At 44.0% G+C, this 13,192-nt stretch overlaps 1 protein-coding gene across 1 annotated transcript in view; it reads right to left on the reverse strand.

Moving 5' to 3' along the window:
* Window positions 1–13,192, reverse strand: part of TMEM123 (transmembrane protein 123) — a 130,200-nt gene that overhangs the window by 57,786 nt on the left and 59,222 nt on the right. The gene's annotated exons all lie outside the window — the stretch shown is intronic.

Raw genomic sequence — 13,192 nt, forward strand, 5'->3', positions numbered from 1 at the left:
AGAAATGCAGCATCTTTGATTTCCAGGGGGGAGTTCATGCCATTAAAAAAAGGAGTAAGCAGTAAGAATACTCAGGAATTGCAAGGCTCCTGCCTGGTAGATGGGATAGAGAATATGAGCCTGGGAATGGAGGTAAAAAGTGGGTCTGTAGCACTGAAGCAGAAAAGAAAAATGCCATGTGTGAGTGGGAAGTTGTGGACAGGCAAAGTTGTGGCAGCATTAAGATGAGATTAAGAGTTTGTGCATGATTCTGTATTTTGTAGAAGCATGGAAATAGCTGGTGGAACAAGTTTTGAGCAATTATACTGGATTAAGAGCAGAGTATGGTGGCCAGACTTGCAACAGTCTCGATATGAGAAGAAACAAGAGCATGAAGAAAAATATGGCAGGAATAAAAAGGGAGAACAGTTTGGATTTTGTGATCCTCATTGATTCAAAAATTCCTCTAGTGCCTACTCATAATATACTCCTCCCCTACCAATTATGTGAAATTTGGTCTTACCCACTAATTTCCTTTCCTTGAGTCCTGCTAGATCCATCTTTAGCAATGGGATATCACCACCCCACAGCTGCTGAAGACAGAGGACAAACCTTTTTCCTTATGATGTCACCTTTAGGTATATGATGAGTGTGGCCCGAGGCAGATGCCAGTAGTCTTCTGTCAGAGCAGTGAGCCAACTACAAGATCTGAACTAAAGATTCACTTTCTCTCTACTTATACATACATTTAATTTTAAATAAAACAAAGCAAGAGAAAATCTTCCCAATTACACTTCACTGCTGCCTCTAAATGCTATGCCCATTTTTTAGTTGTTTTTTGAGGCGACAGGGATACTCAAATGATAACCTCTTCCAGATAAGTACGAGAGAAGGGAAAGCAATAAGAGAAAAAAATAGCATCGCCTACCTTGGTCAAAGGAAAATGGACATTGGGTGTTGCTGTATTCCTAGGTGACTTTTGGACTTGATCTAGTAGGGCTCAAGGAAAGGAAAATTATCAGGTAAAACCAGATTTCACATTCCTTTTTTTCTAACTAGACCAGTCTCTACCAATGGGAAGTACCCAAGCTGTATCTGTCATGGGCAGGAAGACGACTTCTATGCCTCAAGGACATTTGTGCCAAAGGCCGAATCTGTTTTGGCTCTTATGTCCATAAAATGTAAAGGAATGTAGGGATGATCAGGTGGCTGCCCAGCAGACTTTGTCTGGGTCCCCCACTAATGCCTTCACCTATGTTGCTGCCTGTGATCTTGTGCAATGTGCGTGGAGCATGGCTGGTGCCTAGAACCATTGAGTAAGTAAGCAGATGAAACTATCTCCTTAATCCACTTGGCCAGTGTGGCTTTAAAGGCTGCTTCTCTTGGGCCTCTGTGAATCACAAATAGCTTTTCAGTCTTCCTGAAAGGCTTGGCAACTTTCCCTTGGGTCCTCCATTGCCTCGAAAAGCTGGAAGGGAAATGGTTACAATTTTCTTTCTTTGAGTCCTGCCAGACCAGTCATCACCTATGCGATTTCTCTTGTCCACAGCTGATGGATACAAAGAACACACCTCTTTTATGACCTCACTCTAGGCTGTGGTCCTGGTCCAATCCAGCAGCCTGCTGCAGAGCACTGTGAACAATTCCCCCCATATTGCCATTAAAAACATCATAGGGCCCACAAGGTTGTTCGAAGTGAGCAAGAGGTACCTTCAAATGAGAGAACATGTACCTTTAGGGATACAGGATATGTCCCTCGTGATTCATCCCCTCTAACCTTGTGTTCCTGGGTGGGTTCTTGACTGGTCTAGCAGGACTCAAGGAAAGAAAATGATCAGGTAAGAATAATTTAACCTTCCTTTTCTTCCTGCTAGACCAGTCATCATATATGAGAGTTACAAAAGCTACTCCTTGCTGGAGTGGTAGGAAGACAGGGCTGCCTTGATAATTCCTGCCCCAAAGGTTGTATCTGCCTTGGCTTGTGTGTCCAACATGTAATTCTTAACAAAAGAATGCAAGGATGACCCGGCAGCTGCCTTACAAATTTCCTACAGGGAGCCTGAGGCTGCCTCTGCCAAGGATGATGCTTTTGCCCATGAAAAATAAGCCTAGAGCATGCTGCTTCCCTAATCCACCTGGCTATGATGGCCTTGGATGTTGCCCTTTCTAGGCACTGACAAACAAGACAAATAGCCTGTTTTCATAAAGGCATTCATCACATTCAGATATCTCAACAAAATTCAATGTACATCTAATGAGCGTAGACTCCTGTCCTTCCCCTGACAGTCCTCACCACTGAAGCCTGGAAGGGATACCACCTGATTTATATGAAATGCTGAGATCACCTTGGATAGAAATGACGGAGCTAGCTGAAATGACCGAATCCTGTGAAAATACTAAGTCAGGATCCCTGCATGATAGGGCCTGCAACTCTGAGATGTGCCTGGCCGAGTAGATTGCTACAAGTAAGGATGCCTTCAGTAACAAGTCTTTAACTGCTTTAGCAGCTTGAAAGGTGGTTTGATTAAGGCTCTTAGGCCCAGATTGAAGTCCCACTGGAGTAGCACTGGGCAGAACAATGGCCTAATGTGTTTTATCCCTTTAAGAAAATACTCTATGGCCAGGTGCACCGCTACTGAGATGCCTTTAATCTGGTCACTATAACATGCATCGGTTGCAACCTGGACCTTCATGGACCCGAGTGCCAGCCTTGTTTGCAGGAAGTCTAAAATATGGGAGATATCAGGTCTCCAAGAAGAACAGTCCTGTTGGTTCTCAAACACTCATCAAATCCCGATGAAGGCCATGGAAGTAGAAAGCTTCCACGTCTTTAACATAGTAGGCTGCGCTTTGGCCAAGGGCATATGAGTGTGTCTGTTCCCCTGGATTCTAGTTCCACTCTGTGACTGAAAAATACATTGATCTTGGCATTTGTATGTGTCACCATTAGGTCTGAGCATGAGGCTCCCCAGCAACTTACTATCCTTTGAAAGGCCTCTGGCCCCAGTGTCAATTTTCCCAGGTTCAACCCGTTCTTGCTCAAGTCATCAGCTTGAAGGTTCTTCTTTCCTGCTATGTAGGCTGCTAAAACCTGAGATGATGCTTCTTTACTCACTTGAGCAGCCAGGCTGCCTCCTGCGTTAATGAGAAGCAGCGGGTGCCCCCTTATCTGTTGATATAAGCTACTGCCAAGGCATTGCCTGACTGAACCCTTACTGTCTTCCCTCTTACTAGGGGAAGAAAATGCCACAGGGCTAGCCTAATGGCTCTTATTTCCAAGCTGTTTACTGAATGCGCTACTTCCTGCCCTGTCTAGAGCCCTTGGCCCAACTATCCCTGGTAATAAAGCACTCACCCTCTCAGGCTGGCATTTGTTGTGACCACCATTTAGTCGTTGGGGGGGGGGGGTTTTCCAGAAATATTCCCTTCTGGAGATTTAAAGATTGTGTCCACCAGTCCAGGCTGCTCCTGACCCTGAAGGGACTGGAACCTGGCACTGATAGACCTGGGAGGTGGGTGTCCACACACGAAGGTCTTTGGATAGGCCACATATGGGCTCTGGCACATGGAAGTGCAGACAATATTTTGTTGATCCGAAAGGGTTTTTTTTAATTTGTATTGATATGGCAACTCCACTGTTAATTATAATATTCCAATGCAAAGTCAGGGTCCCCTGACACAGACCCCGTGTTTCGCCAACTGGCTGCATCAGGAGGGACAGCACAGTTAAACCAAATATTCTTATCAGTATACAAGTAGAGAGTTACAGGGTCCGTGTCGGGGGACCCTGACTTTGCATTGGAATATTATAATTAATATCAATTGCCATATCAATACAAATAAAAAAACCTTTCGGATCAACAAAATATTGTCTGCACTTATCGTGGTTTTTACTAAGTGTTCAAAGTGCAGCACTAGCTCGTATACTTGTGCTCTGGCACATGGAACCACGTCCAGTGTTGATGCCATAAGACCTAAGAGAGGGAGGTAATCTTATACTCTTGGAACCTCTTAAATCTGAAGCTTTAACACCTGGTCTATTAGTTTGGACATTCTGGTAGAAGTCATGGACATGCGTTCCTGTTCTGTGCTGAAGCAGGCCCCTAGCCACTCCAGGGTTTGTGACTGATCTAGACTGCTCTTTGAGAAATTTACCATTCAGCCTAACTAGTGAAAGAGGTGCAGCACTACTCTGGAGGCTTGACTGCCCTCCTGAGCTGAGTTGACTCTTACAAGCCAAATCGCCCAAATACAGGTACACCATAATGCCCTGCAATCATAGGGCTGTCGCCACTACCATCATGACCTTAGCAAAGATCCTGGGGCTGTTGCCAGACTGAAGGGCAAAGCTTGAAATTTAAAATGCTCACCCAACACCCAGAACCTTAATAGGTTCTGATGAAACTGCCAAATGGGAATGTGGAATTAAGCTTCCGCTAGGTCCAACAATGCTAGGTATTCTCCTTGCCTTATTGATTCTATCACCGATCACAGAATCTTCATTCGAAAATGGGGTACATGCACATATCTGTTGACGCCTTTAAGGTCCAACACTGCGTGGAAGGAGCAGTCTTTTCTTGGAACCATGACAAATTAAATGCTGTGACCCCTCTCTTGTGGGGCATTAATGTTCTCTTGACCACCTCTCTTTTAAGAGGGAAGGCACAGGGGGAGATTATAAAGTCCTCTGGAGCAGTTTTTTTGCATTCAGGGGCATATCCTCTTCGCACAATGTCCAGGACCAGGAAGTAATTCGGGTCCACTCTGTGTAGTACTTCAGCAGGCACCCTCCTATTGGGACTACCTCCAGGGGGACCTGCTGGGAAATCTTGCACTGACTGGTTGCCATCTGCAGCTGCAGGCAGCTCTGCCTTCACCTTTCTTGTCCCCCGAAAGGTCTGGCCAGTACTTTGAGTGTCAAAAGTGGGCTGCTTTGTGGGTTTATACCTTTGCCAATTTTGGAAATGTTGAGTTCTGAAACTCCCTGCACTTGTACAATTCTTATCCTTGGGGAGTCTCTGAGGTTTTGATTCACCTAGGTCCTTCACCAGTTTATCTAGGTCCTCTCCAAAAAGAAGATTACCTTTGAAAGGAAATTTACAAAAGTGCGACTTTGATGCAGTTTCTGCAACCCAACCGCACAGTCATAGAAGCCTTCTGGCCCCTACTGCTGAGTTCAGAGCCCTAGAGGACATTCTCACTAGGTCATACTTAGCAGCCAAAAATGCCTTGACTGATTGCAGGTGGGCTAATTTTGAGCTATCAGGGAGTTTCTGGATCCAATGAAGGGCAGCTTCGGCCATGTAGCCTACACAGATGAAGACCTGCAGGGCCACTGCATTTCTTGTAAAGGCTTGCTTAACAGTTGCCTCTATTTTTCTATCTTGAAGATCCTTTAATACTGACTCCTCTTCTACGTGAATGGTAAAGCCTTCAAAGTGATTTCTGCAACCAGTGCATTGAAGCTAGGGATTCTCAGGATGCTGTTCTTTTCTTTCAGTGGTAGGGAGTAAACCTTACTCCAAGTTCTTCCCCCTTTTAACCCCCCATATTGGGTGTTCCATTCCGTAAGAACCATACGCCTGAGAGAGCTGGACGAGAATGCCCTTGCTTTCTAATGCCCTGGAAAATAGGGTCCCCCTCAACTGGTTCTTTAGTGGAAGATTCTGACATCCTTAATGCCTCAATCATGCAAGAAATAAGAGCCTCAAGCAACTGTTTCCAGAATAAGGTGGCTTCTTCCTTCTCAGAGTACCACCTTCCCTTCTTTTCTTGTGAATCCTCTGGCGAGACCTGGGGAGAATCCATCCCAGACCATCAAGCTTCCCTAGAGGCACGGGTGCTCAAATGCCCCATGGGAGAGGTTCTGAGCCTTACCTGGGCCTCTTGGCTGCTGCCACTAGGGAGCAAAAGGTGTCTCTGGGGATTCAGATGTCCCTTGTTCTGTAGGTCTGTTCTTCATGGCCTTAATAAAGTCTGTGGAAAACGTTTCCTGCCAGGCATCCTTAGTGCTCCCTTGAGCTTTTTGATGGGTTAAGTCCCTTCCTACCAGAGATCTCCTACCAGGGCTACCACCCAGCATGGCTTGAAAGGGAGAAGAGTTCACAGAGCCCTAGGGGTAAGGTATAACCACCAACTAGGGAAGGCCCTGGGAGAAACGCTCCCACTGGGAAAATCAACTCTTTGAGGTTTGTATCCCAGAAGCAATAAGGGCTCAACTAGGCTGGGGCATACCCAGGTTCTGGGAGCTATTGTCCTCTTCACATATCCAGGTTACTGGAGACAGACTAATGAATTGGACAGGACCATAACTCCCTTACAGCCCAGAATGAGGTCATAAAGGAGATGTGTCCTCTTGTCTGTCAGCTATGGAGGAAGGAAATTCCATATGTGATGACTGGTCTAGCAGGGAGAAAAGGAAGGACTGATTTAGTGGAAAGGGAGACATCAAATTGGGCAAGAAGCAAGAAACTATCTAAAGGTAATTGAGTTTGGAGGAAAAAAAAAATAAAAGTAAGTGTCCCTGTAAGACAGGCCCTATAGTTCTGAAATGCACCTGGCCAAGCAAATCACCACAAGGAAGGAGGTCTTTATGAAGAGATTCTTTATCAATGCTCATTTCACTGGTATGAAGGGAGACCCTGCTAGGGCATTAACAACCAGGTTAAGATTCCACTGCGGGATTAGCAGTCTGAATGGTGGTTGGACTCACTGAACTTCTTTCAGATATCAGAGTATGTCCAAGTGTATAGACACTTGCTGACATTTAATTGTACCCTTGTAATAGGAGACTGCCCCCACTTAAACCTTCAGGGAGCTAAGGGCCTGCTCTGCAGGAAGTCCAAAATGCGTATATCCCACCTTTCTGGGCTAGGTCTTGTGCTCTTGGCAGAATTCCTTGAATAAACGCCAGATCCAGATATAAGCTAATAAAATGGATGTGTCCTGTGCTTTTAGCAAGGTTGATATGACCACTGGAGAATAGTATTTCTTTTTAAACGTGTGCACTATTCTCTGAAAAGCTTCTTTGCTGTGTTCCTATTCTCCTGGATCCAGCCTGTGTCTACTGAGAAAGTCTGCCTGGATGTTTTTGCTTCCTGTAATGTGCACTGCCAAGAGGCTCAGAATAGAAAACTGGTCTCCTCTGCTAGCATGGGGCTGCAAGTGCCCCCCTGCTTGTTCACATAAGTCACTGCCGTGGAATTGTTAGAAAGGATGCTGACTGATTTTCCCTTCAGCAATGGAAGGAAGTGCATTGGAGCTAATCTGGTGGCCTGTGTTTCCAAACAGTTTATGGACCAGGTAGCTTCCTCTGCTGTCTACTGACCTTGGACATTTTGTGTCTCTCACTCTAGCTCCCCATCCTGCCATGCAGGTATCCTGTTGGGCAGTTCGTCATCTTTCCCATTCAAGAGATTGGTGGGATCTCTCTCACTCTAAGTCTTTCCTCACTTGAGGAAGTAAAATGAAATGGGATTTGAAGTTTTGATAAGACGGGGGACCACTGGGTTAGGAGAAATTACTGCAATGGACAGATATGTGCTCTGGCCCAAGGATCTAGATCTAAGGTGGACATCATGAGACCCAAGAGCTGAATACAATCTTATATTTTAGGTGCTATCTGCTCTTGAAAGACCAGTAAGTGGATTATCATTTTGGTGACTTTCTTGGGAGTTAGTTATTCTTCCTTCCTTGGTATCAAATAGAGCTCCCAAGAACTCAAAAGTCTGTGAAGGGATTAAATTGCTCTTTGCATAATTTATTATCCATTCTAGGTGCTTGTGAAACTGTACCACTGCAGTTCTCTTAGGACTTGGCTCTGATGAGCCAATCATTGAGATAGAGGTGCACTGTTATCCCCCTTTTGTGCAAGGCTGCCCCAACTACTATCATGACTTTAGTAAATATTCTTGGGGCAGTCGCCAGTCCAAAGAGTAGACCCTGGAACTGGAAATACTCACCACAGACATAAAAGCAGAGGAATTTTTGACAAATAACCTGAATGGGAATGTGGAAATAGGCCTCCACCAGATCCAAGGAAATGATATTCCCCTTTTCTTACAGTCAATATGACTAATCTGAGGGTTTCCATCTAGAAATGAGGTACTCTGACACCTATTGACCACTCATAGCTCCAGGATGGGTCAAAAGGAGTCGTTCATCTTTGGTACCATAAAATAAATTGAATATGTCCTTTGGATTTGTTGTGAGAGAGACACTGGGATTATCGCCTGCAAGTCTTGAAGAATTACCTGGATAGCCTTTGTTGTTACCCTCTTGGCTTGTTACAAGGAAGGGGAAATTATAAAGGCTTCTGGGACTGGGATGAATAGCTATAAGGAATATCCTTTCTACACAATCTCTAGTACCTATTGCTCTGAAGTAATTTGGGCATAATAACTGTAAAAGCATAAAAGGCAACCACTCACAGGAATTAACACTGGTGGGGCAAAGGGAGGGGATAGGGTGGGGTAGGGTAGGTTATCAGTAATAGTCATTGTGGAGAGCAGTTGCCAGTTGATGCTGAGAATTTTCTCTTTGGCTTCTTAGCTCCTCGAAAGGAGGAAAATATTAACCTGGAAGATTGTGAAGGAGACTTCTTAGCTGGTCTGAACCTCCAAAATTACTTATTCCACTGATATCTCTAGACCCAAGGTCTAGGGCGGCACTTATCCTCTTGCAACCTCTGTGGCTTAGCTTCTCCCAGGTCTTTGGCCAGTTTTTTGAAGTCTTTCCTGAAAAGCAATCCTCCTTTAAATGGGAACTTGGAAAGGTGAGCCTTAGAGGCAGAGTCTGTTGACCAAATACAAAACCAAAGAAGTCTCCTGGCCGCAAGCTCTGATGCTATGGCCTAGAAGACATCCTAACTAGATCGTACAGGGTATTAGCTAAGAATGCCATGCCTGATTCTAAATGTGCTGTTTTTGGAGTTCTCTGGGAGCTGCTATATCCAGCAAACAGCAGCTCTAGCTACATACCCTCCACAAATAGAGGCCTGAATTGCCATAGCATTTGTGGTGAATGCCTGTTTTAAAACAGCCTCAACCTATCTGTCCTGGGGGTTCTTAAGGGCTGTCCCCCTTTCTATTGGGGTAGTTGTCTCACATGTAACCGCTGAAACTAGGGCATCAATTCTGAGGATCCTTAAATTTTTCCTATGGTCCAATGGAATCTGACTCAGGCCACACCTTCCTTATACCTAAATGTGATGTCATAAATAAAAAGGTTGTGTTCTCTATCTCTGGCAGCTCGTGAAGTGGAGGTATCCCATTGGTAGAAACTGGTCTAGCAAGAAAAAGAGGAATTAAGGGGAGGGATGGCAGAAAGTACATGATGAATGCACTTCTTCCCTGGTGAGTGCACATCATTTATTTATTTTTAAGTTTTTATATACCGATGTTCTCCTCCTCCACTCCCCACTTCTTCCCTTCACATTGCCTATTCCTCCAGTCCCTTCACTCTTCTCTCCCTCCCCATATTCTCCTGTTTTCCTCCTACCATCTCCATTCTCCTTCTATACTCCCCCTCCCCTGCTACAGCTCTCTCTCTGTGTCCTCCCAAGCTCCATCTGGGGTCAAAGACACCACTGGTTCCTTCCAGGTCCCCAGTCGAGGCTGAAGACACTGCTGCCTCATCCAATGAGAAAATCCACTTGCCACAGGTGAACGTGGGAACAGACTGCCAAAGCCTGGTGACTATTATAAAAGTGGAAAGTTGGTAATGAAGGAGAAGTAGACGCATATGATATGCTGCCAAAGAGAAAGTTTTTGATTAAGTGTTACATTAGATTTTTTCCAGTGTTGGAGAAATACAAAAACTTAGAATCAATAATAAGAAATCCTGGGAAGGTAACATAGTACTACCATTTTTAGGGATTTAACAGAAGGAAATATTTCATCCATAAAGAAAAACAGTGGACAGGCACGAGGATAGATGAACAGAAAACAAAGGAGGGTGAAACAGGGCAAGGAAAATCTGGATGCCATCAGTGATCTAATGCTTGCTGAAGTGAATATTTCCAACCTTCCACTTCCTCATCAACATTGACTACTCTCTCATTCAATTTTCATAACAGGCATCACGTAAGGAATCAATATCATATTCATTTAGTTTCATAACTAGGGTTCCCCTGGTGACACATTTATGTACAGAACCCCGAAACATAACCTGTAGGTTAATCAAAAAATGGTCAGACCATGGAACTTGTGTGCACGTGATCTTATAATCTTTAACAAGGCAGGAAGAAGTTTTAACAAAAAGCAGATCTAATGTATGACCTTTTTGGGGAGTTGGCTGATGAATCAACTTTGACCAACCTAAAGTGCCCTTAGTGCTTAGGAAATAATTACAAACTTCAGATGGAGAAACAGCATCAATGTGTGTGTTAAAGTCACAAAGGACCAAAAAATCTTTCATATCACCACTATTTGATAGCATATCAATTGTCACAGTGGGATCACTATCTAATCTCGTAGAAGGGAGTAGATTAAACATATACCCCATTCAGAATTTGCAATTGCAAGTATCTCCAGTTGTGGTAAAGATTCAGAAATAACAATAGACATTGAGTAAGAGCTTCTTATTAATATTAATAACCCCCCACCTCTTCTATTTGATCTATTTTGAACAAAAAGCTCATAGTTATTTACACAGAGCTGATTTATGAGAATAATATCCGAGCCCAATAACCAGGATTCAGTAATGCACACCAAATCCAGTTTATGAACAGAAACCAGATCTAGAGCTATTGGAATTTTTTTCCTAATCACTTGTATATTCACTAAATAAAAATTAACATATGACATATTCCCCTTTCCAGGAAAACTAGTCAAATCCATTCCAACCAATACTCTCCCCCTAATGTCTTCCTTTCAAGGTCACAGTCCGGCATAGCCTATCCCTCAATTACTGGTATCATTTCACCCATGACAAAAAATATAACATACAAATACCAGCTCTTTCAACAAGTCAAAGGCGGAAGACCAGTGGAGCCATTCAGGGGAGCATGAGGGGCACACATAGGGGCCTGCCCCTTTGGCACGAGACACCCATAGAATAGCTACCCTCCCTTAAACCCAGCACCCTTGATGTCGTCACAGGAGGGGAGGTGCAGAGATGATCAGACCGTGTAGGTCCTACCTGGTTCAGGATCGGCGTCCATACAGCAGGCAAGCCAGCAGGCAAGTCTAAGTCTACTGTGTCGGCTATTCTTACTTAAACCCAGCACCCTTGACGTTGTCACAAGAGGGGCAAGGTTATAAGTCCAAATGAAGCAAATAGGAGAACCAAGAGTGAGTAGAATCCATTAAGCTTAGGAATGCCAGCATAGATAGCAAATGTTGAGCAACCATGTTGAAGGCAATAGAATGATCAAGAAGCACAAGGATACATGAATGATGTGAAAAACTATATACAGACAGTCAAAAGGTGAATGAGGAACATTTCATTGGAATGAACGGACAAAATCAAGACAATAGTCCAGACAATGAGGGGACAAGGGAGACAGGCCTACAACTGTTGAGAGAACATGAATCAGAGGAAGGCTACTGGAGGAAAGAAGTGATGATGGATATGAAAACCAGTAGGTTCAATTAAATTCAGGAAGTAATTTTTCCATACGAAAGGAAATTCAAAGACAAGGCATCATTCTATGAAGCTGGCAGACAGTGACTCAGAAAACAAAGAAATCCTTGTTTACAGAAAGTATGGTGGAGGCCAATGCTGTAACAGAATTTAAGAATATTTGGGATAGAAATAAAGATAGTGATAAGAACAGAGTTTAGGGGTTGGGTAAAAGACATAGGTGGGGGTGGTAGAAGGCCTGGATATTGGTTTAAGTATGGGAACTTGTATGCTCATCTACTCAGAATGATAAGAGAATCAATGAAGGAAAGTAAAAACAAAAAAAACAAAACCTAACTTTGATGAGGAGAGACATCCCACAGATATATATCTTAGTTGTACAAGATAGACTTCAGCAACGTGAAAAGGGTCAAATGAATCCCCTTGATCCAGAGACCACTCATGAGGATGTAAGTCTCCAATGAACTGGTCTGCCAACATATCCTGGATGCCCAAGAGATAAGATGCCTGGAGACAGGAACTATGTATGGAGGCCCTGAGAATCTGGACATGGGCCGGTCATCATAGATCATATGAGCCTATGTCACCTGACTTTCCATCTGGATTAAAGTTCGCTTACCCAAGAGAAGGTGAGAGAAAGCTCTTAATGCTTACTGAATGGCTCAAATCTCTGTAAGCGACTTTCCACTTTTGACCAAACCCCTTGGGTCCACAAAGTGCAAGTGTACACTCCCCACCATCTGGTAGAAGCAACTGTAGACAGTCCCACTTGGTGTGTTGGGAACATCAATGTTAGTTGAGAGCAACAACTACCAGGTTCATCCACCACTGTATACATGCCATCATATTTGGAGATAAGTATAACTGATGTGACAGAAGCTGAAGCAACTAGTCCCAATGATCCTTGAGGGAATGGAGGCCACGCATGGAAAGGCAGGCCAGAAGGTGCCTCACCGCCATGTGCCTCAGAAGGACAAGGAATGATTTTGCTGATGAGCAGTTTAGATTCTGAAGGCACCTCATGGGCCCATTAGAATTCAGCCTTCTTAACTAGCAGGAAGGCATTCTTCTGAAGTGAGTCAATCCAAGCTTCTATAAACTGGATCCTCTGGCATGAGACCAAGCTGGACTGTGGAAAATTGATAATGAACCCCAGGGATTGAAAAAGCTGAATTGTCATGCTGAGGGACTCCAGGACTCTTGCTGTAGAGGGGCCTGCCACCAGGTCTCCTGTTTCCATAGCTGGGCCACTGTAACCACTAAATACTTTGACGGTAAATTTAAAATGAGCATATGGGTGCCCACAAACACATGTATGAGCATATAAGCAAATATACACAAATTTTAAATCATGCGCACAAATTATGCACTTATGTGTGCTCATAATTTTAAGCTTTACTCAAGCAAACATACTTTCCATATCTTCCTTAAGAAATTGTCGGCTTTAATACGCGCAGGTAAGCAGATTTTAAAACATGCTCATGTGAAGGGCATACCCAGTTTATCTCAAAGTCATCCAGACCCCTCTGGGTCTTTATTCTGTACTCCCTCCAACAGATCCAGACCCCTGATGTGTTAGGCCTAAACAGCAATTTCTGCAAACGTACACTTCATCAGGAGCAGCAGTAAA

This window comes from Rhinatrema bivittatum, chromosome 5 (genome assembly GCF_901001135.1).
Source record: "Rhinatrema bivittatum chromosome 5, aRhiBiv1.1, whole genome shotgun sequence".
Classification (NCBI taxonomy): domain Eukaryota; kingdom Metazoa; phylum Chordata; class Amphibia; order Gymnophiona; family Rhinatrematidae; genus Rhinatrema; species Rhinatrema bivittatum.